Below are 27,017 nucleotides of genomic sequence, written 5' to 3'. Positions count from 1 at the left end.
AAGGTTTTTTCTGTTTCTTTCTTTCTTTGGTTTTTTTTTCACTTAGGATCTAGAGGGTGTCTCATTGCTTAACTGATGAACAGCAAGTGTTGTGCCTGGAAGTGCAGAAAGTGTGTGCTGGTGCCTCTTTTTGCCCACACATTCTGTCTGACAGCTGACAAGTCAGTTAACGTACCTCTGCCTTAGTTTCCTCATTTAGGTAGGAATGCAGAACACTTTTAACGAAGATTTCAAGGACCGCTTTATGATGTGTGAAAAGTGCTTTGGTTGGAAGGCGCTACTGAACTGCGGAGTATCATTACTGGAACAACAGCAGAAAACATCCAGTCATTTTTTATCCAAAGCATCAGAGTAAACAATACCAGTCGGAACAATGCGTTGTTTCCAGAATGTGGTTTTAAAGAATGTGTTGTGAGATGATGATGTTGTTGCTATGGTTACAGATCCAGCTAAAGAAGCGAATGCGCTAAATAGATTAGGAAGATTAACTAAATATTAAGCAATAGTTTAAAAAACAGATGTGTAGGAGTCAATGTTTTTATCTTTGTCATTTTAATTGTGTTTAATGCTTGTGAAAGCATCGGACTGAAAGAGCTATCGAGAAAAGGGTCTGATGCCTGGTTAGTGCTTGCAAGGCAGATATCTAGGGAGCATCTAGATGTTGATAGCCACTTTGTGGAAATCCAGTATTCTCCACCGCTTCTCTTCATTTTCTCCTGAACTTCTTCAATATGCAATGGAAAATGGTACTATGGGAAGAACCATGAACACAGTGTCCTTCAGTAAGAACCGTTGTGCTAAACCCAAGATCTTACACGGCAGGTGACAAAAAGCTTGCTCTTTACACCTTACAGATGTGGATAAGAAGCACAGCAAACTCATATATTCATGGATATCGTGGTGTGGGTGGCATTTAATTATCTATTTGAACTGTGGTAGCACTTCTAGCCCTTAGTCAGAATAGCAAGGCCACAGGATATCCTAAGGGGCTTCTAACGCTGTTCAGTAAGTGAGCTCCCCAGCCCTGGTTGCTGGTTATCCATGCTGCAGGTATCACAGGGCCTTTCCCGGCTCCTTTCTGAGTGAGTAAACTTCTTTCCTCTGGGAGGAAACCAGGGCACAGCTGGCACAGCAGTTTGCTCCAGGGCTCACTCCCGGCGGAAAACACGAAATAGTGCCAAAAGGGGCTCCTTCTGGCTGGGACAGACTTCTGACACGATGCCAGAGGGCCCTGTGCCCGCAAAGACAAGCACGTACCCTCAGGACAGGCTGCAGGGCAAGCAATGCATGCTTCTGGCATCGCGCTCTGGAGACGCTGCTCTGGTAGGCTGCAGTACAGATTTCACCTTTTTTTTCAGATTGTCTCATTTTATTCTCACTTTGAAAATACAAAATATTCTAGTTATGTCTCAGGGCCACAGAGTCAGGAATTGCTTCCTGAGGCAGATGAGTTGAGTAATGTAGATGTAGCCAGACACACTTTGCACTTGTCTTGAACACCATCATGAATGTATTTCCTTCTATCTGAATACGAAAATTGCAGGAAAAGATGGAGCTATTGATTATTAATGAACCTTGAATGTTTAGTATGAGCGTTCACTTTCTGTGATCGTAAAAGGGATATGCAACTTACAATGCTCATATTCAAATCCACGACAGGTGGCTGTCTGTCAGAAACTTGCACGTTCTCTAGGAGTTTGTACCTAGAAGAGTTGAGCTTTGGGAGAGACTTGGCAGATGGTAGTTAAAGGAAAACTGTTTTTAAAAATTGTACTGCCACTATATCTAAATATAATCCTAAAAAGAGAGAGAAAAAAATATTCAAAAACAGAACTGTAATTACGCTTACCAACCTACTCCATTTATCTAAGCACATTATAAAATGAGCAGAGAATTTAACTCGGGGAACCTGTACCACTTTCAATTACCAGCCCTATAAATTACACAACCAGTGAAATGCAATGAGATCAAAGACTATGAACCATTCCATTTTCTTACACACGAGTGGAGTGAGTGGCTACTGGGCACACTGGTTACTCACCAGTGCTGAATAACTAGGACAATATTGAACTTTGTATATGTGGTGCTGCTGACAGTGGCGGAGGAATGAACCGGTGCATACTCTGGAGGTTTGTTCAGCAACAGAAGGCTGGTGTACAGATAAGCAAATGTCTTATGAATGTGCTAATGAGTTTGCCTTGCAACTCCATCAACTAAAAAAACACTGGGGCTAATTTATTTTTGTCTCTTTAGAATATGTCTCATATCTATAAGTTGAAATGCACTCTTTTCAGTATTAAGAACAATTTCTATTTTCTAATCTATTCAAGGCATCCTCCAAAAATTGGATTATACCAGTATCAGGTGCCCTATATTACTTCAGTATCCATGTTTTACAGACTATTCAACCTCACGCCTTCATCATCTATCTGAACAGAGAGGGTGGATTATTCCACAATATTTAAGAAACGATTTTCATAGAAGTTTTAGCAGAAAAGATAGAAAATACTGGCTTTAGATATGAGGCTGATCCAAGCCTATTAGTCGTCCTGATTTCTTCCAATAGCTTTTACTCTGGTCTTAGTTGTACAATTCTGCTTTTTCTTCACCACATACACTCCCGAATGACTTCTATGTATACTGTGGGAAAGAAGGCAGGGAGAAGGGAAGGAGAAAAAAGCCCACATGAAGGCCTTTGCTCTCCTGTCACTCTGAAGTATTTTGACACATACTTCACATGCTAAGTAATCTGTAAAGTTTTCCAGCAATGGTGGTCGTCCTTCTTCCTATTCTGGAATGGAGAAGGGCATTGTAGGGCGTATGGGCTCTGCACCAGCCAGCTCCACTGAGTCGGCTGTCAGGGTTTCAGATGGTACCAACTCAGCAGACAACTCCTTCCTTCTAGTCCTCCTCCACTTGGTAATAAGGAGAGTAACTGAGAAATCACAAGTCCATCCCTAGGCTTGTCACAACAGCTGTGCATCATTCCTAATTTATGGTGTACTATAAACTGACAAGCTAGCCTTGCGTTTTTACCTCAGACCTTAACCTTGTTTCTTTTTATGTATTTGCCAAAACCACCACGCATAAAAAGATAGAGATTTTGCTAGTCGCACAGCCGGTCTGTGTGAAAATCCATGTGTGGCAAATGAAGTTTTTTACTAAGGAGAATTTTAAAGCAAAGAGTAGACCAGAAGAGTTCAACTTAATTAATGTCAGAATTTGTACAATCCACTGCATGTGTAAAGCAGTATGTAATTGCTAGGTATTATTACTAGTCTTGAGTGAGTAATTCATGCTGAATTATCTGTTTGCCAAATGCCATCTCTCTGTTTGTGAACTGTCATTGAAGAAGCATGATTTTTCAAAACTCCTCTCTCAATAGCTTCTGTCAGTAACTCTTAGCCTGCTGCTTATTCATGAGCAATTCATTGTAAGTGTCTGATGGTTGTAATTTGAGCTGTTTTGACTGCCCAGTTAGGTATTTGATATACTTCCTTTCAGGCATTTGATGACTGTAACTTTGAACTGTCTAGTGTAGATACTCATCCAAGATGGTATTAAATTTGCTTTCCATGAGTACTGGACTTAATACAAAATGTAGCCGTGTTTTAACATTCATATTGTAGTAGCGACTAGAATTCAATCAATCTGAGAATACAGTTCTTTAAGAATGATACAAATATTGAGTAAATGGCAGTCCCTGTTCCAAAGTATTTGCTGTAAAGAAGAAAGAACTAATCTGTCTAACACTCTTGTCTACAGGAGAATAAATAGAGTCTGAGTAAGGTGATCAGAAATTGAAAATGAAAGTGAAATGTTTCTGCAAGAAAGCATTCAGTCCAATTTATCAAATAGCTACAGATAGCTATATTTCAGCAAAATGTCTGTATGTATAAAATACACCCTAGCACATTATGCTAACTGGTCAAAAACACATGGAAATATAGTTAGCATTTTCTGAAGGGAGGGGAAATTAAGATGTAAATCTGGAATGCCAAAGGGATGCGCACTAATTTCTAGAGCATTTACCTAATCATATCTCAATGGTGCTCCATGCTGAGTGCACCCAAGGTTGTATAAATGACTACTGTCTGCAAAGCAAAAATAGTTGAAAACTGTAAACAAGTCTAAGTTTAAAAATTATTTAATCTCTGAAGTCCCTAAAAATCCAAAAGCAATATCTCTGTGAAGATCACATTTATTATTAAACTAAGGCTTTTCTTTAAGAAATAAATAATTGTATAACAGTTTGCTACTTGCTGACGTCTAAGCAGCTAATAGACAAGGATATTGTGAGAGATCCAAAAGAACTGGATGCACTAGGTTCCTTTCACTCCAGTTAAACTACAGTTGGTGTAAATCCACAAAAAATCAGAAATTCTCTGCAGGAGAGACATTCCTTTTCAAGAAAAAGAAACAATATTAAAGCGATGGTTAAAATCACTTTGTCAATATATTACAGCATGCCTATAGAATGGAACAGTCCCATCAGCCTCAGTGTGGCTGGGGCTGTTTCTACCTAATGTTCTTCAAAATAGTGCACGTTCTCTGTTCTTTTTAATTAATCACTCATTTCAATCTAAATAATTTCATTGTTTGTTTCTTGAATTTGAAATAACAGAATATTTTGGAAAATCCATGTACTTACTCGATGTTGGACAATACCTGCTGCGTGAGCAGAAGGTGCCAGGGAAGGTGGAGAGAATAACCTGTTATAATTCATTCCTGATGTTATCATGCATCCTCTCTACTAGGTACACAAATACTCTATTCACTGCAGTTCTTTGTACAAAAGAGGCACAGAAGGCAGAAACCCTCTTCGTGTATATGAACATGAAAAAAACAGATGCGAATATCATTGGAAACAAGGAAAAAGCTACTGCTTTAATTTTACTGAGAAAGGTTATTTGCAAGAGCAGCCATTTGAATGGAAGAACTGGAAGGCCCTTGTGTGATGGCAGAACTTTCAGATTATGGAGGAACTCTGAGTTTCTGAGTACAATTTACTCACAGGCAGTGGAATTTCAATATTTCTGGATTATTTGTGCACCTAAAAAGGTGATAGACAGGACTGATATGAATTCTAGCTACTTGGACCTGATCTTTCACTCTTGGAAATGAGTGGCAAAACACCTGCTGACTTCGCCGGACATAAAAGCAGGATCCGTTGAAAATATACATCAATCCATATTCTACCCTGCTGGATGGCTCATATTATTCCTCTTGAATAAGAATGTAAATAAGGCATTTATAAGTATTATGCCATCTGCTTAGAAGAATGAATAGATTTTTCATTTTAAAAATCCATTTCTCGTAAGTACCTGGAGTTTCAAGAAAGTGAAATGATACAAAATACCAAGCTAAAAGAGTTCATGCCCTTATTCTATCATGATTTATATCCAGTGCATCTCACTTGATGTTAGGGGGGTTATCCAGACATATGTTAAGATAATTACAGAGGAAAGAATCTAATTGTAGTGTACAGTGCTGGTTTAAGCTGACAGATAACAGGTTGTTATGTATAAAACATGTGCGTACATAGAGTAACAACATGTTAAATATCTCATTACATCTTGATAGATAGATAGTGTTGGGAGGATGTAAATTAGAGTACCAATTATTCTGTTGCAGTGATAATGAAGCATTAGCATCTTTATTCGCATGCATCTATACTTGTGCAGCTAACAATGACTCTCCTTAGGGAAGCAGATTTAATGGCTAGATGTTGACCTCCAAGCTAGTGCGCCCTCTTTAAAATTTTGTGTGTTAAAGACGCATATGTGTGGGAGGGAGGACACTAGTGATTGTGTAAGAAAACAGAACAGAACAGTATAAGCAGTATATTTCAGAGTGATTTATTACATAGGAAAACTAGGGAAGAGGGGACTTGGGGTAAAGGAGAACAAGCTATGTGAAATGACATACAGAACAGTGTTTCAGACAGGAGGAACACCGCAGAGAGCCAGGAAATTGTCATCATATGTAACATCAGTCTCGAACACTGATTCACTGCTCTCTTTAAAAAGGTTTCTTTATGCATCTGCATTCCACAATTATTTGTCAGTCTAACAAATACAAGAACAAAGATGAAATGTCAGCAAATATATCAAGCTATTGCCTTCTTCTATATGTTGTGCTTTCACAAACTGCCAATCAAGTCTACCAGTTTTCCAGCTTGAAAGATGTAGCTTATTTCAGATCTTGTAGGAGCAGATATTGCCAGTAGCAGCAAAGGGCTTATATTACGGCAAAAGCATGTTCGAATTAGATAGCAGGACCAGTTTTGCTCTTTCTAAAATTTCCTTTGAAATTTCAATGGCTGTTTTCCACAGATTGTAAAACCTTTTTTTAAATCTCTTATCTAAGTGACTGTTAAATCATGCCAATGAATCCCTCTTGTAATAAATAGCTCAGACAATGTTTTGAAATAGCAGAAAATACTTCATGCCCTCAAAGACATCAGGAGACCGTCTCACATGCAACAAAGCCTAGTGATATCTGGAAAACACCTTGAGAAGAGCAATGGTCATCCATGGGATTTGCACCACGAATGAGAGAGGCCTACAAGAGAGAAGCAGGATGCAAGAAGAAAGATTAGTAGATGAATCTCAAGGAGAAAAAGGGAATTTTTTCAACAAAATTAACTGAAACACTGGAGGAGAATATGCTGTCCAGCTAGGTCAGAGACCCAGCCAGGTGGGAGGAAGGGGCCACCCGGAGCCCAGAGACGCTCAGCAGGGCTGAAGGCAGAGCCCTGCCCCGGGGAGGATGAGCCCCGGTAGCCGCATGGGCTGGGGCCGGGCTGCCTGGGGAGCGGCTCTGCCCGAAGGGGCCTGGTGGGCAGCGAGCTGGGCATGAGCCTGCAGTGCCCGAGCAGCAGAGGCGGCCGGCGGCCTCCCGGGCCCTGCCAGCGGGGACACAGCCAGGAGCTCACCTGAAAGGAGGGATCATCCCTCTGCTCAGCGCTTGTTAGATCATACCCAGAATGCCACGTCCATTTTCAGATCCTCAGCCCAAGAAAGTCATTGACAAACCGGCACAGGTTCAGTGGAGAGCCACCATGATGGGTCAGGGGCTGGAGCACCTGCCCTGTGGGCAGAAGCTGAGAGCCTGGAGAAAAGATAGATTCAGGCGTCCTAACAGTTGTGGCTGTGCACTCTCCATCCTTGGGGGTAGTCAAAATGCAGCTGGACTCAAAACCCAACTCTGAGCAGGCTGGTCTGATCTAAAAGCTGACCCTGCTTTGAGCAGGAGGTTGGACAAGGTTGGACCTCCTGGGGTCCCTTCCAACATGACTATCCTTTGATCCTATGACTTATGTATCTCCCATTTGGATAATGTTTGAGACATTCTCATTTGTAAGACTTTTTAAGCATCCCTGCGCAATTCACCCTGTACCTGGAAAACTATGGCAGAGATGGTGCAATTCTTGTCACTGCACTTCTGCTACACATCTAACTTCGTAGAATCACAGAATCATAGAATCATAGGCTGGAAAAGATCTCTAAGATCATCAAGTCCAACCATCCACCCAACAACACCATGCCTACTAAACCATGTCCCGAAGTGCCACATCTACACTTTTTTTGAACACCTCCAGGGACAGTGACTCAACCACCTCCCTGGGCAGCCTGTTCCAATGCCTGACCACTCTTCTGGGTAGTATATGCCAATTGCCAGCACTCCCTCCTTCTGCTGGCCACATTTCAGGCGATACCATATTCCAGAGATTGTTCTGAAGAATTTGGATGGGATCATCTTGTTTTGGACAGGAGAAAGCTTGGACATGTCATGTAAATTGGGCACATCACCTGATGTGGGGCCAGGCAGTGGACTCTGGGCCTCTGTTACAAACTGCAACAGACTTATCCTGTTAGAACCTCACAAGCAGACCCCTGAAGGATCTCCTCTGGTAAAACTGGCTGCTCTAAATCATATAGATAAAGAATTAGTATCTAAATTGCACTAAGCTGATCAAGTTCAAGGACTTACAAACAATGTGCTGCAGCACCCCTGTTCTCTGAACAAGAGGAGAGATTAGGGAGGGTGAGGAGGTGCCCTCTGAATCCATGGGGATTCTTCAGGAATCGATTTCCTTTCCAGACAGACTTTGTGTGTCTCCTCTGAATTTGGTCCTCTCTCAGCTTACCTGGTGCTTATAGAACATGAGGAGTCTCACTTATTACTTTGCCACAATTCTCTGCAGGAAATAAATAAAAACATTAAATAAACATTAAATAAAAACATTCAGCTGTAACACATGCTGAGGGCCTTTCTGAAAGATGAAGTCTGATACCATACTGTGGAACCCACCATCACATAGAACAAAGGAGATAATTCTCAGATATGTAGTGAATTCTGACGTTGACAAGGAAGCCAACACCTTGAAAGACTCTGTAGGATATGCTGAGAATTTCAACAAAACTAAGGAAATAAATGGGATTTCAAGGAAAGTAGGACATTCATATTCCTGCCTTGCTTTCTATTATCCTTTGGAAGTCAGACCTAAAGAGTATATCAACCAAGTATTAAGAAGATGAGCACTGGGAAAGGAGACATATGTCTTGAATATATCTATCTCTTTTTTTAATTTAAATAATATTTTAAAAATTAGAATTCAATTATTAAAATATATCCAGCAACATGCAGAAATTACACTGTAAAATGATAATAATAAAATTTGACACCAATTAGTGTCTCAGAGATCTTGCATGACCTTCAAAGAGGGAGGATTACAATAAGGAGCAACACACAATGGAGTATAATGTCATAGATACATTGCACGTTTGCGCCCTTAAACTTGTTTTTTTAATATTCTTTAGCATCATTTTATCTATAATTATCAAGTGGGTGACTGCAGAGAGATGAGTGCATTACAGTAGATTTGTCTGGTCTTCCTTGGTTATTAAAAGAAATAAAATAAAAGAAATCATAAAGAGATCATTAAATGCAATAACAAAGCAATGGAAAAGATAAAGGCAAAGACATCTGTTTCATGCAGGATTTATATTTAGTGCTGAACAGTGGGGATTTTTCCCTGTAGTTCTGCAGACAGGTCACTGGAGGAAGAATGGATTATAGGTACATTTGCAGTGGGATGCAGTATTATTTAGGTTTGAAACTGATGAATTGTGAAACATTGATGAAAATGAAGAGTGCTACAAATCACTGCTGTTGAACCCTTTTTGATCATAGTGAGAAGCTGACAATTGAAACGAAACTAGCTACTTTCTAGAAATATATCACTACAGTTTGGCTTGAAAGCTTTTTTTGTGAGTCACTCCATCTCTTCTGTAAACAGTCATTATTAGAACGGCTTGAACCAACACTGTTGATTCTGACAACCCTGAACTTTGTGAAAGTCCATATTTGAAAGTCCATATGCTCCGCCATTTGGGATCATTTCAAATAATCAATATATAAAGATTTCTTCATGTGTTAATGTTTTACAAATCAAGCCTTAAATTAATTAAATGCTAGGATGGTCTTTTGCATTGCACTGAAATGAAGCTACTGTAGAGTCAAACAAATACTCAACGTTATGTTTTATTTCAGAATAGGTTACTTCAGAGTAGTTTCATCTCTCATGAGGAACAAAACAAAAAAAATTCTTATGTATTTAATCCCTAATCAGTGAATCCCAGGAAAAGCCCTCCCATGATCTGCATATTTAGGCATGGGCCACAAATGGAGAATATATCCATTTAAATAACCCAGTGCCTAGATTAAGATAAGGTCATGCAAAAAAATTTTGGATTTCTGCTCAGAATCTCAGCTCCGAAAGAATGTAATCAGAAATAGGTCAGGCAGGAGGGGCAGAGACTATCCCAAGGATCTGCTTATTGCTCTCCAGCTCAGGCCGTTCCATCTCCCAGAAGCAGCTTCCCTCTCTTTCAAAAATATTAGTAAGCGTTGTTTAGTGGGACTCCAGAATATATACTGGGCTTCTCTGCATGGTACGGGGGTTTGTATGGGTCCTCCATGTGCCCACAGCATCCCCAAGCTCTCCAGGAGAAACTGGAGACAGCAGTCCTGGTGCAAGCATCCTCAAACTCTCCTTTGCTAGCCTCTATCTCCTTGAGCAGCCTCCAAGAGGGTCCAATTGCTTCTGCACCTCCTTGGGTGTGTCTGTGACGGTAACATAACCATGAAAAAGGATTGGCCCTGTAGAGTGTCTGAAGGTATACACGTACACTGAACCGTTGCCTGTAGACATGCTTCCTACAGTCAAAGGTTACAGTTCTTTTTCCACGTCGTTGGGAACAATGCTCTTCCTTGCAGACCTTGCTGCAGGAAGGCTGCCTCTAGGAGATCCAGACAGCAGGGCCCCCACGAAGGCCCCCAGGACAAAGGAGGGTGTTGGGCAGTGGGTGCATGTCTATCCTTGTGTCAGTTGTCAGGGCCAGGCTCCTTGAAGGAGGTGCATCCTCTTGGGCGTGTTTGCTATGATCAGTCTACACGATGAGAGGGCAGTGTCCTCCCTCAGACATTATCTGGTTCCTCTGCAGATAACGTCCTCAGTGCTGCGGTTTTCTTGGCTCAAGTTGCCACATGAGACTGGCAGCCAAATTAACAGGTCTCCCTTCCCCATGGCAGAGAGGTTGGTATGAACACAAACAGTTAGGTAGCATGGTTATCCCTGTATGTGGTGAAAACTAGATGCTGATTCAACTAGCAAAACCCAAAGAGCAAGATGCAAGCAAGAAGTAATACTATTTACCATCTGATCAGTACATTGAAGCTACTATATTTTAAAAAGAAGTTTCTAAAACATGATCACACTTTACTCTTTATGTACATTAAAAGTTGGCATGTAATTTTAACCTTATTATGATTAATGACTTAATGTGTATTTGGTAATACTGTCTTTCATCTGCTCATTGACTACACATATTTTACAAGGAGCTTCTGCATCTACTCCGTCTACTAACATCTCCTTCAGTAATACAAACATCCAGCTTTTTCAGTCATATTGGTGAATGAAATGATAATATCATTCATACTAGCAAATACATCAAAAAGAAAATACATGTGGAGCTCAGAAGTGATCACATCTGTTTAAAACAACACATCTTTAATGGGATACTTGGACAAATTGGATACTGTGATTAGTCTGTTTACATTTTAGAAGTTTACTAATTTACAAGAGCTTCTGAAATACCCTACATAATTACTCTAATGATTTATTAACGGATAAGAGCAAGGCTGAGAAGAGAAGCTAATACTGTTATACACAGTGATATAGCTGGATACACCAGCTCTGAGGGACCCAAGTTCTCATTCAGAAGCCGCTGATCTCATTCTAAGTACAGTCTGAGATCTGTTGCTCTGCATTCAAATGACTCTCCTAGTCAGATTGGGACTTGAATCTAACTTGAAAGAAAAATGTAGTTGGAATACAAGGAGCAAGAGTAAATGTTAGAAGGGAACTGGTGAGAAGGTTGATAGCTCCAGTAAGCCAAAAGGATGGGCAGATAACTGTTGCTGATGGGAAGTAGAGGATTTAGGAGGAGGTGAGGATCGTATGTGCCATCAGACTAATAGCACTACAGAACCAGGCACCACTTTCTTTCCTAGCAAATGAGATTTCCTAATATACTCGTTCATAGATAATAATCATGAGCAGCACAAGTACTTTATATATCCTAATTTCCTTTCTTTCATAGTATTTTCTATGCTATCATACAGATAGAGATTAGAAGTAGAGATGAACAGATACAAATAGATTTATAATCTCCACCTACCTAGGGCTAGCATTTTTTCTATAATACACATGCTATGTAAAAAAAAAAAACCAAAACTTTGTCAGTGTGACATTTCAGAGGCTTTACTTTTCTTTCTGTAACTAAATTGCCTACAATTTATTTCTGTAAGCTTCTGCAGAAAAATACTCAGATTTCTATCAGACTGAACCTTCACTTGGTCTGAGATGCTGCAGATTTTCAAACTTCATAAAACAACTGGTAAGCACACCATTCTAACTTTCCAATTTTTTTACAGTAATTTTCCTTGCAACTTCAAGACTTCATCAAGCAGCAGAGACAATGACTAAATTGATTTAGTTGGCTACTATAGATGTACCTCCTGGACAAAAAATACAACAACTCCTTATTGTTAGAATTATTGCTAGAGAAAAGGAGAAGGAACCTGTTGTTAGAAGCCAGTAGTCACAAAGAATGCATACTGGTCCATAAAAGCAAAGAGGGAAGTGACCTTAAAATGCAGTGACAGAACGAAAGGTGGCTGTTCAGGGGGGGCAATGGGGTTTGCCTCAGAGGCAAGAGGTCCACTGCTCATGGTTTGAAAGGGACAGTACATTAAGAATGTTTCCAAAAACTGCAATATGATTCTGCCAACTTCCAGCTATGAATGTAGACTCTGCTTACTTTAATAAATAGGAACCTCTTGAGTCATATATTGGTGGATACTGAGAGAATATTCTAGAGGTATAAACTGTATGTTTACCATGTCTTTACACCTTCTCAGGGCATCCGCTACTAGGTCAGAGAGCACAGCCCCTTGCTGAGAGCTGTTGTGGCTCTCCTTAACATCCTAGGTACTTGTCTGATTGATTTTGGAGGTTGAGTTGACAGAGGACGCAGATTTAGAGGGTCAGAGGCTAATAGCTGCACATAGGAATGGTTTTTTCAACCTAGAAAAGCACAGTGTTGTTTTCCAAATATTGTGACTCTTTGTACAGCCGTTACAGAGCCCCCTGATTTATACAAGTTTTCTGACAGATGAAACAGCTACGGCATTGTTAGTTCAGGACTTGCTGTGTTATTTGAACTGCATCACAGAATCACTTGTTAAGGATGTGAAGGAGCTGGTGTTATGTTAACTCCTATTATTGAGCAATCTAATACTAATTTAAATTGTTTGTTATTGTTTCACCGTATTAAATTTTAATTTGAGTGCATAGATCTCTCTCTTGACTACTGTAAAGTTAAATAATTAAATAATGTTTTAATTCCAAATATTAGCTGCCATCTCACTATATTTTCAGTAACTTCAACAAGCTTTGAAACACACTGTAGAATGATACCAAAAATTTATAATGAAATATAAAGATAATAATAGTCTTTATGTCAGGGTGAATTCCTCACGTGCTCTTTGCACTTTAAGCTTCCTTTTGGAATCTATCCTGTTCAATTATTTCTGAGTTCCTAATCAGGGTTACCTATCTCCTGTGATGAAGTGAATCACTCAGGAAATTGCCCATTGTTTAACAATTAACCAAGCTCATTTCTACCTCTAGCAATAAACATTTAAGACCTCTGAACTGATATTTGCCTCTAAGCTTTTAAAAATGCAAATTTGTATAGCAAGTAAGTTAGCTACCAGAAAATTCAGATTTCTTGCAGATATCTAGACAAAAGTGAAGAAATCACTTTCTTTCACAGGTGCTTCAAAAAAAGCAAGGTATTGCTTAGCCTGAAGGGCTTGTCACTCTAAATCTAATCTGAAAATGAGATATTTTATTTGAAATGGAGGATTTATCAATAAACACACAGAAATTTACTGAAAGCTTCCAACTGTGGCAACTTGGCAAAGCAACACATTTTGGCGTTTCATTCTCTCTGTACATATGTTTCACTCACTTAAATGTCACTGCGAGTTAGGATGCACATTCATCAAGAGAGTCTACCACTTTAGGACCAGATTTGTCATCCTTTAGCTAACAAGTAGTCCCATTGAAGTTAGTGGGTGTAATCCTGATTCTAAAATAGTTAAGAGAAGTCAGCAAGCACACATTTTCAATAAGGACTGTGGGTTTATATCACACACTGTTTCCTAAGAAAATAAAGTGTTGAAGTGTAGTAATCTGATGTTGTGCCTCCATCTTGAATTCTCAAGTTTATTTACCTAAATTCTTTTGGAGTTTCACTTGGACAGCCCTGTATTTCTCTTTGCTGTTCCCTTAGCTCAAGTAGCTTATACCATCACCTCTGAGAACCCACTGATTACTTGGGCTTATTTTCAATTATGAGATGGAAAAAAACAGAACCACAGGCTTCTTTCTTTTTCTTTTTTTCTGGTAGGTTTATAGCATTTTAATTAATGCCAAAAGAGAAATCTTGCAATTTGCAGCTGATGTGCATGCTTTCTGCTCCTAAAAAGCAAAAAGAACTTGCCTTTAGCATGACAACGAAAACACTAAAATAATAAAAGAATTTATCTCCTTAAGCTCCTTAATTTTGCTAATTTCTTTCATGAATAGGGATGCTTCAGTTCCCCATATTTGAAGAGGCCAGTTTGTTCAAAGCCAGGCTCTCAACTTGGCGCCTGCTTTGCTAGCACGCGTTACACAGCAGTGTACAGATCGCAAGCAGCTACTGAAGCCAGACCTACTGCTTAGCTCTGCAGCAGCAGACCGGTCCTTTAAACTATATGAATTACTCTCTGACAGTCTCACATGTGGGAACTGCTTAAATAAAAAATAGGATGTTTCTGACCTTCACTCGAACTGTGGTGAACAAAAATATGTCTGCACATGACTTGTGTAGACATTGGGCCATATTGTTTGTTGCTGACAATGAACGTGAGTGCAGCAGGCTGTTTTCAGCTCTCTCCGGAAAACTTAATTATCTGGCCAAAATTCATCAGCTTATATTTGCCAGTCTCCTTCACATCTTTATAATGAAAAGTTCGTACAAATCTATGCTAGCACTATTTATTATGGAAGATAACACAACATGTAAAACTAACATTACAAGAAATTTTACAGGCAGCCTTTTTTAATGCAAAGAAATATTCAATTTTTTTCAGTATCATCTATCCATCCATTTTAACACAGCAAGTTAATAAATGTTTTATTTTTCCCTCTCTGTTACAAACAGGTAAATAGAAGTACATCACTATTTGCCATTAGATTATCAAGAAAAAAACCTGCTGTCATTACAAATGACGTAATATTCCTTACTCTAGTCAGTGCACTTGTACAGACTATTTCCAGATTTACCTGTGAACATTTTATCCATGGCCTAGTAAAAGTTTTTCAAGGATACAATGGTGTGATGACCACTAGTGTGGTGATCTTTATTCAATGGAAATAACACGTGTCTATACTACTTAGGCTGAACTGCTATGCAGACTTGTCATTATTCACACAGCATAAGGCTTTCAGGTAAACAGTAAGTTTCATTGCTTCCAAATTTTGGATTCCTCTCCTTCCGCAACATAAAGCTGACCTAACTGCCAGAAAACACTGAGTGCCTGCCTTTATTTATGATACTTCAAGGGTAGGTAGGCATCAGAAACAAAGACGTTAAAAACCCAGTTCTGTTCTTTGGCAACCCCAGAGTGAAGATGTCCTGTAAGAACCAAGAGGAAGGACTCCACATAGTAACCCAACACCAGTGGAGCACAGAACTTCATAAAAATGCATATGAAAATATTCCCATAGGGTTACAAAAATGTACTTTTTGATTTCCATTATGATTTTGGTGAAACTTTGTCTGAATTGACAGAAACTGCTCTGACTAAGCTCCTTCTCCTTACTGTAAGGTAGTATGTGACCTTTCAGGATATTTATGATGTGAACTGAACTACCTTTAAAATTATAATCCTTCAACTGTCAGCACATCCTTGTGAAGTTCAATAGATTCATAAATGATGGAAGCTAATATTCCACTACTATACTTAAGTATTCCACTACTATACTTACGTAAATTACAACAGCAGATATATACGGGCTGGAAATAAAAACACAATACTTTTTTCCATTAGTAGTACTTCAGGTTCAAAAGAGAAAAAGTAGCAAGAGTCATACTCAGAATAAAATTTGTACTCCTGATGCTAGTAACTTCTCTTTTTCTTTTTAAAAAGTTAATTCTTGCATTTTCCAATGTGCTGATTTAGTCCTTTTGGCACTTACCCAAATTCAAAAGTAAAATAAAGCCTGGATGCTGCAGTAACATTTCCAGCCTCCTCTTTATCTCCATTGTATTGCAAATATTTATCCTTTGCTCTCATGCAGCCTCCCACTCAGAACAGTCTGCCAATCTTTTTAAAAGCCTAGGTCAGGAGATTCTTCTCAGCACAGCAAAGCGTGCTTGGAAACATAGGAAAGGTCATACAACAATAAGAGTAGCATCAACATTTTGGCTACAGGCCTTCATACCTAAATGGTTATGACTACTACTAGCATAATCATTAGTTCAGTAATAGATGTTTACGGTGAGGGCTGTAATTTAACCTTCCAAAACCAGTGGTGATTTTTCTAGGCAAGCTTTGTCTCGAGTAGGATTCAAAAAAGGTATTGTTTGCATATGTTAGTAAGCATGTATTAACAAGCTGCTTTTATCCTTTCTTTACAGAGTTGGGAACTGAGGTCCAGTACCAAATAAAGGACTTCGTTATCCATACCTAAAGCTCTGTAACTTCTAAGCACCTGCCCCTCCCTAAACTGTTTTAGGCATACTACTTGCCAACAGGTTGCACAGGGAACATGAGGTATTTCATAATAACATTTAGAACAACTAGCGTGCAAAAAATCAGCAGCATGTCCAAAACCAGCACATTTAACAAGCCACAAGCTAGTGCCAAGAGTAGGAAAACAGTAGTCATCAGTCTTGCTCCTTGAGGTGCTGGGAAGTAGTTCCTGTCTTTCCTTTCAAGAACTAACTTTTTAATTTTTCTTTTCTTTTTTTTTTTTTTTTCCTTTGGAAACATTGCCTGAAGAGAAGGGGGCAGTTTTGGTCCACTTTTCAGATCCTACTCTGGATTTTCAAGGGAGGCGTCACCTCATAGCTGCTCATCTGCAGTCTTCCCATAGTTCATGAAGAAAGAGAGAGAAGAGAGAGGCAGTTACCTCTGCCAGCAGATTCATCCTGTTGTATGATGGAAGACTAAGACAGACAGAAAACATTGTCACCAGAGATGTCTGTCACACCTGGGGCAGCAGAGAATATAAACCAAAGGTGAAGGAAGCTGTTTGCTGCACCTGAAAAAGGCTACACACACAGGTCTTGCCTAGTCAGAAGTGAACAAGCTGCATTCAGCCACACCCAGCCTTGCCCACAACATTTACTCCTCCATCCCTTCACTCAGGCAGGAGCAGTAGCTGGCACTTACGCACCCCTGACGCGGGCGCTTAGAAGTCAGCAGTTTCATTAGGAAATACGTATCACTTGCCACGGCAGAATTCTGCTGCGCTGCCATAAATTGGAAGCCAGCAAGTCATGCTGGTAACATGACTTCTCCCTAAACTCTCAAATATGTTGTTAGAACTGTTCAGCAATTTACCATTGCCCCAATATCTTAAATATTGGGCACTTGCATTCTCTTCTGTTGTTACTAAAAGAAGATGGAAACTTAAGAAAAAGGAAGAAAGGTCCAAAGGAAAATAAATGAACATAACTGGATGTAGGTTAGAGTAGGTGGAGGAAATTATTTAGCTTTCACAGCCTGTTTATCAGAGGGCAACAGTATTCAGACTATTTCACCAAAGGTTATAGCTAGCCTTGGTTGGGGGATGGACTGGCAAGCTTTTAGGGTGTCCAAAATCTCAGGGAATCCTCTTCCAAGGACTAGCTAGAGACATGGCTTTTTGAGCTTTCCATTTTAAAACACTCACCATGGATAGTTTTAATTAAGCTTAGAGTAGTCTGACCATCAACCAAAAAAGCTTTTAGACAATGACTTCACTGCTCAGTTACATTCTCGGGCACTGCCTATTTCAGAGATATCACATTTCAAAAGACCAGATATTTCCTATGCTGAACTCAACCAAGTGCAATTTTAAAACTTCTTTAAGCTTTAAATATCCAATTTTATACATAGTGAAAATCTCTTCTCCTTTTGACCTTTCACACTATTCAGACAGGGGCAAGATTTCCTGCTTGAAGATTTTCCAGGAATTGCCATAGCTTTTCACCCCCCAAAGTTTAACTAGCGCGTGTTTACAGTATGTTAAAGAAATTTTCTGCTGTCTGAATTTAGTCACCAATCTGGAGCCTGCTCCATGAGGACAACTATTGAAAAATCAAAGTTTTATCATTTGTAAAAAAACCCCAGACTGGCAAAATGAAAAAAAAAAAAGTAGAACTGGATACACCTGTGTATTTGCCTTCCAAAGTGAATAATAAACCTGGTTAGCCCTGAAATATTTTACTGCACAACCCTAAAACTATCAAGATTGTGCTTTTATGCAGGGGATATTCATCTCGGTCTCATAGCTCACATTTGAGAAGATTTACTATTCAAAGAGGTACTAAAAAAAAAAAAGGTGTAACGTTAATTATATGTCCATAAGAAACATTAGCAAAAAATGTGAGGAATGCAAAATACTATGAGCCTTTATTCTGATTGAACATGACGCTTTCCTTTCTTTTTATTAAAATTTTCACTTCTTCATTTACATATTAGTCACTGCTTCAAGTTCACTTGGGGCAGCAAAAAAGCAAACCTCTTTGGTGCAACCAAAATTTTAAAAAGCAACTGGAGTTCCATTAATGCAAATTTATTAGCTATATTTCTTATTACCATATTTTCTAAGAACTGCATCAAAATAGAGCTTTCTATTTTCTATCTTTGATGTCTTCAAGCAGTTTGGATGGAAGCATTTATTTTCATTCCAATTTTTTTGGTGTTCCTAACATAATTTGTGTTCACTCCCTCTGAAAATCTAGCCTTATGGATACATCTGCATGGCTGTGGGTAATGCCCCAAGAATGCTGCCAAAGCCAAAATTGGTACCAGGCCACAGCAGGTGAGATCTAGAGTACTCCCAGGGCCAGCTCTGGAGAGGATTTCCTGTAATTATTAGGGAAAGCCTAGGCATGTGGAGCACTCTTCAGCAATATCCAAAACACAAAGCAGTCGTATGCAGTGTGAAAGGGATCTGGACCTTGAGCTGTCCCAACCTCTGAACTCTGGTTTTCTTTGCAAAAGAGCCTTAATGGCACCTGCCACAAAGATAGATAAGATTCCTGAGTCCTGGGAAAGGCAAGTTTCAAGGCAAGCCTCCCAGCAGCACTTTGAAGGGATAGCACAAGCACAGGCAGAGTCACAGGTTCAAACAGTTCCACAATTTAGCCTGCAAGTGCATGCCACAATTTTTCTATACACTTTGTATAATACTGCCCACCTCCATTGAATTTTGTGAGAGTTAATGACTGTAAAGCTTTTTGGCGCTTTAGAAACTGAAAAAGCTTTTAGGGAAAAAAAAAAAAAGATAATTTTCATTTCTCTTTGCAGAAGGGAAAACTTATAATCTTCATTCACTTTTTGAAGAGCGTCTGGATGGATGCATCTCTTGAAGAAGATGTACTGGAACTAATGCATAACGACTCACTGACATTAAACTCACAACTCTTTGGTGTTAGTTAGCCTAGATTGCCTAAGCCTTTGATTTCACCTAACCCTATGCATAATTGCATGAATTCTGTAAGCTTTTGTTTTGCTTTTAACAGTTGTAGGTGATTTTTTGATTTGTTCTTCCAGTGTGGCCACAGAGTGTTATATTTGCAAGCTCATTGTACGATAAAAAGGTCAGTCTACCTTGCACTTTCTTCCATTGGCTTCTGGATGCTTTTTTCTTCTCAGCTTCACTGTTCTATTAGTATCATAAATGTTCTTATTTCGTTCACCAAACTCTTTGCAGTTAAAGCCTAAACTGAAGCAGGGACATTGGGAAAAGATAATTAGTCTGAATAACTCAAAATGCATGCGCTTCCATGGGTCAAGTCGATACCTTACACACTTTGCACTCATTTTTCAAATCCAAACAGCATGAGCACTTTGTTAGGGTTTTCTTAGGTTTTGATTAGAGTATCTTTAGATATACACGAAGAACAAAGAATAATCAAGAATACAAAAGAAAAAAAAATCATTAACCGTTCATGGAAAGTTTTCTCAATTTCTGAACAACTCCGGAGAAGGATCAATCAGGAGCCCATTTTTGCTGACAGTGTTCCCTATCACTTGCTTCTATGCTTTAGTACAAGAAGGAGAGCCTATTTTTTTTGTGCTTCATCACATTGATTCCACATCATTTTCAGATGCAGTTGAACTGTCCTAAGACTCCACTGCAAACAGCAGAACTGCTGTCTCGAGGTGAGCACTGTACGTGCTGTATGTAAGCTTGCCCTCCACAATAACTGACCTGAGATTTATATTCTTCCGTGCGCTAACCTGAGGCGAGAAGTTTAATGTGGTCACTGTCCAAAATACTACAGTTCCGGAATATGCGTCTGTTCACAGATAGCAATTATAGTGACTTAGAGGCACACCTGTTCATCTTTGCTATTTGTAATCCCACATGGTATATCAAAGCCTCCTCTGCAAATTGAAAAATCAGGCTCAAAAGTTGCTTTGATGTGAAAACAAAAGACCTGATTCTTATTTTTGGACTATTTTAAAGTAAGTCTGTTGAAGACTGCACTTGAATTGAAAAAATAAGCTCAGTTTTAATTTCACATGCATTTTCTATAAGATACCTTCACTTCGTGTCACAAGTCAAAATACGTACTCAGGCAAACAGTAGAAATGAAAGAAACAACTGCCACAGTACTTCCCTCAAGAAATTACTTCTGCCTAAAAAAAACTTTATTAGTTTGCATTGTTTTGCTACAATTATTTATTCTTAAACCCACATAATTAAATATAATTATCTGCTGAGAACCTCGCAGTACAATCAATATTAGTCACGAAGAGTTGCATTTTTTTGCAATGAATAAGTTACAGAAATTGGTATTTTAAGTGAATGCAAAGATGACTAAATTAATTTCAATCATTTCATATTAGGGAGAAATTCTTCATCCTGCACAAGCTTATGTAAAAAAAGAAACTGTTTGGTTTCTCTGCAGCTTGACGGATCTGGTAATACCTAGAGAAACAGAGTTAGAGGTAGGGTCTATTCCTTCTGTGCTATGATCAACACCAGACTAGAGCACTAAATAGGCAAAGTGGTTTCAAACCAGTGCTATGACTTTGACACGCTTATTACTCCCCATTACTTAGTAAGCCCTTGTCATGGTCTAACTCAGGAGCCAGCAACCAGGACCCGATAGCCACTTGCTCACCCCTCCCTTCCCCCACAGCAGGATGGGGAGGAGAAATGGACAAAGGGGAAACTCATGGGTTGAGATAAACACAGTTTAATAGGACAACAAAGCAAATACTAATAGTACTACTAATACTACTACTGATAATGACGATAATAATTGTAATAATGAGTATACAAAACAAACAATATGCAATACAATTTTTCTCACCACCCATTGACTGATTCGCAGCCAGTCTCCAAGAAGTGATTGCAGCACCTGGAAACTGCGGATTTCGCGAATTTCTGAAAATTCCTGAAAAATACTAAACTCCCAGAAAAGGTCGAACTCCCAGACCAGAGAGTATTCAAACTCATGGAAAAGAGAATGAAAAAAAAAAACTTATTCCTTCCCCCTAGTGTATCCCCCTTCCTAAACTGATCATGACGTCCATGGCATGGAATATGTCCGCTGGCCAGCCTGGGCTGTCTGCCTGGCTGTGCTCCCTCCCAGCTCCTGCATACCGGCCTATCAGCTGCATATGAGAAATTGGAATAAAGTCATTGATTTCACAGCAACAATCCAAAACACACTAGCTACTGGGAGGAAAATTAACTCTATCCAAGCCAAAACCAGGACACTCCTGAAATGACCAGAGAGTCTGCACTACAGCCACCCAGACACCATTTCACAGCCACAGTTCCCCGGTCAGGAGCCTACAACGACTTCATCCAGCACAAGGGCTGACCTAACAGCTCTCCTTTAAAATGTAAGACATTTCTGTGCTCTGTGTGGAGCTCTCCACCTTACATTACCCTTACACTATGATTTCCCAGCTCAACACAACACTTGGCTTAAAGACCTGACCTACCAAGCAACTCTCCTACCTAGAAGAAGAAATATTTTTGTAATTAGAAGGAAATAAAATTATAGCAAGGAAAGAAAAGCAGGAAGGAGATCTAAGAAATGGTAAAAGTAGAAACTTTCATTAGACTGTAAGAAACATATGCAAAGTAAATCGTTTAGCAAGTGTATCAACAGGCACCATCTGTGGATACTGACTTGCTATTTATTTGGAAATGAAAAGAGATAATTCTGCACAAAGTTGGGAGAATACAGACTGGGGCGGGGAAAAAAGTCATTCATATGTAATCAATTATTATGGACCTTCCATAACACATTCTAGTCAGGAAGACAGAGACCATTTAGGATACTCCTACAGAGTTTACATGGGAGTGCCACAAAGCAGAGAACCTTCTCTACAAAATTAGGGGATTTTCCAACTGTGCTTCTGTAAGCAAAACCAAAGGAACAGCAAAATCTACTTATTAGAAAAACAACTACTAGCATATGCAAAACCATACAAGCTTCCATAAAGCTTGAACACTGCCTTTCTTCTTTGCTTACCAAGGATCACACAGTCTCTGTGAAACATGCAGAGATTTTGAATGCGTGAAAACTACAGTCAAAGCAAACCTACCATTACAAAATCAGATGACAGTCCCGTCTGGTGTGGGTTGGGAAGCCCAAAGTTTCATCTCGGGATGTGCAAGGCTTTTTTTGTGAAATCAACAGCAAACCAGGATAGCCTGTGAAAAAATTTGAGAGATTTTCCAGTTTCAGTAACTCAGTGTTATCCAGACTATGAAATGAAAAGATGTAACTGTTAAAACTGTTGTATAACACACCTTCAAACAAAGGAATTTTTTGGAGTAGCTGAAAATGCTAAGTGCTTTTTAGTTTAATCAAACCAAAAACAAGGAAGAATGACTTTAAAATTTCTATGTGAAGTCAGGGGGTGTATTTCCCGATCTGTTAAGAAACAAAAGCAAATCTGAGCGTAAAAATTACTGTTTTCTGCATACCCACACACTCTTAAAACCAAAGAAAATACAGTAAATAAAGGGAAAAAATGATAGCTACAAGCAGCTCAAGTGTAAACCTCAGTGTGCCACTGGAAGTGCTTAGATTGTACAATAGACTTACCTTGTTCAGCATTTCTAATTACAAAATTAAGGTCTAACATGTTAACACCAACTTATATCAGAGTGCTTCAGCCATGTATTTCCAAGACACTTTGCAAACAATGTTTAAAAACTGGAAGACAGGTCATTTGCAGACCACAGCCTAGTCTAATACATTTCCTTTCTCAGTATCCTTATCAATAGGATCCTCCAAAATGTTTAACCATACTAAAAGTTCCTGTACGACTGCTATGTGAAAGGACATTGCAACCTGTGAAAAGTGGGTAAACATATTGATGAATACCGGTGCTGTTTCATTCCGAGTGTCTGGTAGATGTTAAGCAACAACCTGTCTGCAGGAATAACTGTTATAAAAGAGGGCTATGTAATCAAGGCTAAATTGAGATCAGGTGACTGGTTCTTTTTTCCTTTTTCCTTTTGATGAGCTATACAATCTCCTATAAATATTCAGTCTTGATAAAGCACCTGAATGAAAAAGATGACTAAGCGAGTGCTACTTCTTAGATAACAAAGAAGTCTTGTTATGACATGCCTGAACATTTTGTTTTGCTGACAACCTTAGAGAACCTATTGCAAAATCCAGAAAGAACTGGAGTGAATTGTATCAACAGTTAAAATTAAATTAACTGGATTTTCTATGTGTCTTAGAAAACCAGTTATTGCCACTGTCGAGCTGAGCAGGAGACTGCATGTATAGCCTCGCTCCAGTGGCTAAGTAGCAAAATTTGGTCTTCTTTTACACAAGAGAAGACTTGATTATTTTAAAGTTCTGTATTTCTCAGAAAGTAAGTACCCAAATTACAGTCCAGCAGTGCTCTAGCAGTATAACACCACAGTGTTTCACAAACAAGTTTAAATTTCATAGACTAGCAACAGAGTTACATCAATAAGCAGCTGAGGTTGCCAAGACCGGTTAGGTTTGTTATGGTGACACAGCCAACTGCTTTCTGCTACAGGACACTTGCTAATGCCAAGGACACACGCAACGATGCTTTAATGCCTAGTGCCATCAGCCTGAAATGGCACTTGTTTTCTGGTCAGAAAAAATGACACTATCTTTAACTTGAAAGGGAAAAAGCTTCTAAACTCTGCTAAACATGCTCACTGGGCCACTTTTATTTTGCCCTCTGTAATGCCTAAGATATTTGTAATACACCCAGCCCTGAAGTTCACAGCTTTGTAAACAGCAGATGCAAAAAATGGCGAGGAACATGAAGTGGACAACTGGTTTATTCTAGAAAGAGTGAATGGAAAGAAGAAGAGGAAAAATGTATTTAGACTTAATTAAAAATCATTTACACTTCTAAGTCAAGGATTTCAATCCTTCATGCATCTGTAAATCTTGGGGATTTTTTTCTTCTGAAGTAGTAGATAGCATTTTATTCCCAGAATAGTACCAGATGAAAAATAGAGATAATAAAGGGTAACCTGACACAAATGAGTCAGTAGTTACACAATTACTTTTGGCCACTGGTGACAATCACAGAATCACAGAATCACACAATGGTAGGAGTTGGAAGGGACTGCTGGGGATCACCTAGTCCAACCCCCCTGCCAAAGCAGGGTCACCTACAGCAGGCTGCACAGGACCTTGTCCAGGCGGGTCTTGAATATCTCCAGAGAAGGAGACTCCACAACCTCCCTGGGCAGCATGTGCCAGTGCTCCATCACACTCAGGGGGAAGAAGTTCTTCCTCACGCTCAGCTGGAACTTCCTAAGCTTCAGTTTGTGCCCGTTGCCCCTTGTCCTGTTGCTGGGCACCACTGAAAAGAGTCTGGCCCCATCCTCCTGACACCCACCCTTCAAATATTTATAGGCATTTATAAGGTCCCTTCTCAGCCTTCTCCTCTTCAGTCTGAACAAGCCCAGCTCCCTCAGCCTCACCTCGTAGGAGAGATGCTCCAGTCCCCTCATCATCCTTGTAGCCCTCTGCTAGACTCTTTCCAGTAGCTTCTCATCCTTCTTGAACTGGGGAGCCCAGAACTGGACACAGTACTCCAGATGGGGCCTCTCTAGGGCAGAGTAGAGAGGAAGATAATGTGACAGTGTGACAGAAGTAAAAAAAGACTGGAGAAGCAAACCCCAATTTTTCAAAACAACTGAAAATGTTACAGGCTCTACATTATACAGGGCTTTGCACCCCTAACACTAGGTTTCAGTCTGTCACACGGATTCTTCTTGTCACATATGTTTTCTTGGTAAAATAATCTGCAACATAGCCACAATCTCACCCTTTGCAGTGAGACTAGTGCCTGGTCTGCTTACCATGAACATATCAATAAGCCAGACAAAAGGCCCTACCCAGGTGGAGATTGGAGGCAGTCACGGGTTCAGCAAGCTAAAAACAAAGGAACTGAAGCTTTTCAACTTTCACACTCTCAGGCTCGTTAGTAACAACTTGCATGACTCACGTCTGCCCAAATGGTTATATCAGAGAGGAAGGCACCATTCAGTACCCCAGAGGGTCAGTAAGCCTTCTCCAGAGAACTGTCAGGAATAGCCACTCTTACATCCCTAATTCAAACTCCAAAGATTGTGCCAGTAGGGCACAATGAAAGTCTTTCAGATCGTACAGTCTATGGGTAGTGTTAGCAGATATCCCAAACCTCCAGTTTTAAAGTCTGGAGAGCCCCTCAGGTATTCTAGCTAACAGACACTGGGCAATTAGAAAGGTATTCAATCATCAAGTGAACCTAGGATTGGCCTCATGTTTGCTCTGCTTGTTTACTTGCTCTTAGTAGTCTGCTGATATCCTGGCATCAAACCTTGCTCAATAAATGCAAATGAGTGTGTCTCTGTGATTGTGCAGGGGGAGTTACATTCTAATGACTGCCCTTGCGTAGTAGTTTGAATGCAAAGCACAGTGAGGTGAAATAGGTAAACCCAGGTTAGTCCACCTCAATGAAAGCAGCAAATCCAAATAAAACCAAATATGTAGAGACTTTTGAAGGTTCTGTGTTTTCAGAAATATCACAGGCATAAGCTGGTAGTATCTCTGCCACGACGCTTAGGGCCAATGTGAGGGCTGGCACATGCAAACGTTGGGTGTTAGGGATATTTCCTCTCTGGCAGACATAAGCTGAAGCAACAAGCAGAGGAATTATTTACTCCTCCTGTTTTGAGCAAGTCCAAACATTTGTTGAACAAAATGCAGAAAGTGAAACTAAAATGTAGTTCCATGCTTCTCCAATGAAATACTTCTTATTTTCACTGTATTTCCTTACACAAACATCACTCCTAGAGATCGAGCCAATGTAGAACAGAGCAACATTTGTGTCTTGGCCTCCAGTTCCCCGGCCAAAATAAAGCAGAAAGTTTTGGTAGTCTTCCAGAATATAAAACGCAATGCGGTGCTCAATATTATGTGTGCTAATAGGCAAAAACTGAGTAGAAATTCACATAACCACTTGCAGCAATAACAGCTTACCGAAACTGTTCACTGAGGGTCAGTGTGCCAGGTCCAAGTGTTGACCATGAACAACCGGGTGAAATCTCTGGTCTTCCTGGAGAGCTGGAGCACACCACATTGGCACTAACCCTAATTAAAAGACTCAGAGGTGATACATGCCAGTGACAAAGCTGGTGACAGCTACACATAGCTTTATATAATCAGAGTGCTGTGGTTTATTTTGCACAAAATAACCCTCTGTACAGCCAGCTACATGGGAAAGGGGCATGGGAAGACAAGATGAAAAAAACAAGGAGGCCCAGTTAAGGGGCACAGTTTTCTTTATTTTGTCACTTCGTGGTATTTTACATTTCAGCATTAGGCACAGGCAACTGAGTCGTGCAAGGAGCTGTCAGAGCAATAACCTGCAACAGCAACAGGAATTTTGCACTTGTTTACGGTAAATGTTAGTGGTGGATAATGAAAAAGGACCACATAGGAACCAATGGCAGTAGAAGGTTTTCAGTATTCTCATGCATGTGAAACAGGTGTTGTAATAGTTTTAAGTGGACAGCTAGGAGTTTGGGGGAAAGGCAAAAAACCCCAAATGTGTACACTTGGACTTTCAGTCTCAGTGGGAATATTGTGTGGCTA

General features: G+C 39.7%; 1 long non-coding RNA gene across 1 annotated transcript; it reads right to left on the bottom strand.

The window, feature by feature from the left end:
• Positions 1–5,890: 5,890 nt before the first annotated feature.
• On the bottom strand, positions 5,891–26,502 carry LOC142363750 (uncharacterized). Its single transcript, XR_012765923.1, has 6 exons — positions 26,403–26,502; positions 22,471–22,579; positions 19,507–19,621; positions 8,153–8,203; positions 6,938–7,113; positions 5,891–6,564 (listed from the first exon to the last, which is right to left on the bottom strand). It is a non-coding gene; the product is annotated as an uncharacterized LOC142363750 (long non-coding RNA).
• Between the last annotated feature and the right edge of the window lie 515 nt (positions 26,503–27,017).

This window comes from Opisthocomus hoazin, chromosome 1 (genome assembly GCF_030867145.1).
Source record: "Opisthocomus hoazin isolate bOpiHoa1 chromosome 1, bOpiHoa1.hap1, whole genome shotgun sequence".
Taxonomy (NCBI): domain Eukaryota; kingdom Metazoa; phylum Chordata; class Aves; order Opisthocomiformes; family Opisthocomidae; genus Opisthocomus; species Opisthocomus hoazin.
Note: the sequence above shows the minus strand (reverse complement) of the source record. Positions and strands in the feature narration are given on the sequence as shown.